This window comes from Bison bison, unplaced genomic scaffold (assembly GCF_000754665.1).
Source record: "Bison bison bison isolate TAMUID 2011002044 unplaced genomic scaffold, Bison_UMD1.0 scf7180017864498, whole genome shotgun sequence".
Lineage (NCBI taxonomy): Eukaryota > Metazoa > Chordata > Mammalia > Artiodactyla > Bovidae > Bison > Bison bison.
Window position 1 is genome coordinate 548739 of NW_011495057.1, and position 1993 is coordinate 550731.

At 48.8% G+C, this 1993-nt stretch overlaps 1 protein-coding gene across 1 annotated transcript in view; it reads left to right on the forward strand.

The window, feature by feature from the left end:
* The window catches only part of ENOSF1 (enolase superfamily member 1), a 22223-nt gene that overhangs the window by 452 nt on the left and 19778 nt on the right, over positions 1-1993 (forward strand). The window lies entirely within an intron of this gene.

A 1993-nucleotide genomic window follows, 5' to 3' on the forward strand; every position in this document is an offset into this window, starting at 1 on the left:
TCCTGTTTTTATATTTATGATTCACATTCTGTTGGAAATGCGAATCGTATTTGCAAAACGATGTTGTTGGGGCACCCCCAGAGAAGCACTAAAACAGCAGGAGCTCCTCCACCGTGATGGGGCCCAGGAAACCCGCACACAGGGTGTTTCAGGTGGTGATCCCTGCCTCCCCCTACACCTTGCTGTGTGGCCAGGAGAAGGCCCTGACTCTCTGGACCTTTTGGGCCCATCTGTGAAAGGAAGGAGTCACTGGCTGGCTGGAAACCACATGGACAAACTCACAGCAGTCGGGTCATGTGAAAGGGGCTCTCATGTTGTTCATTGTTCAGTCGCTCAGTCGTGTCGGACTCTGCGACTCTATGGACTGCAGCATTCCAGACATCCCTGTCCTTCAAGATCTCCTGAAGTTTGCTCAAAGTCATGTCCATTGAGTCCATGATGCCATGAAGTTCCCAGAAAACATGAGTACAGAGGATGTGTCACCGTGAAGAGTTAGGTAGATGTCCGCCTTTGGAGACGCAGGCAAGTGAGCCCTGAAAGGTGTTTTTGTTCCCTGAGAGTGTTAGCAGGGCGCTCCACACCCACGTCTCCTGCAGTGGCTCCCAAATATGAGGCCTGCCTGGCCTTAGATGCTCATTGCTCCTCCCCGCACCCCACGCCCACTCACCATTGGCCACACGGGAAAAACAAAGTTGCCCTGCATGTAGTGAATGTGGAAAGCCTCCTTGTTAGGGTCGTGGTTACCTGTTACTGGTGGGGAGCTGAGGGGCTGGAACCCGAGGACTCCGATTCACACTGTAACTAACGTTTGCCCCTTGAGCGTGGAGGCCACACTGCGCATGTTCATTACACTCCGCGTTCTCTGTGTGCTACTGAGACGGCCTCTTGTTCAAAAGTGCTCAAGTGATTTAAAAGAATATCCTTTGTTCTGAGATTAGGTTATTCCTGATTTTCAAAACCCTTGTGTCCTTTCTCGTATGATGTTATGAAGTGAAAGTCGCTCAGTCGTGTCTGACTCTGCGACCCTATGGGCTGTACTACTGTCCATGGAATTCTCCAGACCAGAATACTGGAATGGGTAGCCTATCCCTTTCTCTCCTCCAGGGCATCTTCCCAACCCAGGGATTGAACCTAGGTCTCCCGCAGGCGGATTCTTTACCAGCCGAGCCACCAGGGAAGTCCAAGAATACTGGAGTGGGTAGCCTATCCTTTCTCCAGCAGATCTTCCTAACCCAGGAATTGAACCAGGGTCTCCTGCATTGCAGGCGAATTCTCTACCAGTTGAGCTACCAGGGAAGCCCATATCATTTTATGGTAAATGACAAAAACCACCCATTGGGCTGTCCTTTGTGAATCTCCAAACATCTGTTTGAAGTTATGCTGACTTGTCAAATTAAAATACCTGATTTAGGGCAACTGCTTCTGCCCCTCTGTGGGATAGCAGCTGTGGGGAAACCACACAATTTCTCTAACACAATTTCTCTAGTTTTTCTAACCTGTAAAATTAGTATAGCAGGATCTGCTTTATCCATGTAAATGAGATGTGTGTAGAGTCTGAAACAGAGAAGGCTGTCAGTAGGTGTGGCTGTAATTACTGCTTGCCAATGAACTGAAACCTTGACTTTCCTCTTTGAATTTGTGAAGTGTTAAGGTTGCTGGCTCACTGTAGAATAAGAAATGGAATTTGTCTCTGGCCTGAGTGGTTTAGGACATCTGGGTCATGAGAGATTATATCTGACACCTGCCTTGCAAGCTCATAAATACTTATTAGCTCCTAGAGATGTGGTGTGTGTTGTGTGCTCATTCCCAACTGCCTCCATTTTCATTTTATTTATTTTTGGGGCCACCCCATGGCATAGCGATCTTAGTTCCCCAACCAGGATTCAAACTCACGCCCCCCGCAGTGGAAGTGCAGAGTCTTAACCACTGGACCACCAGGGAAGTCCCCCCAAGTGCCTTCTTACTAGAAAGTCTGCGTGGCAGTTCTCAGCAG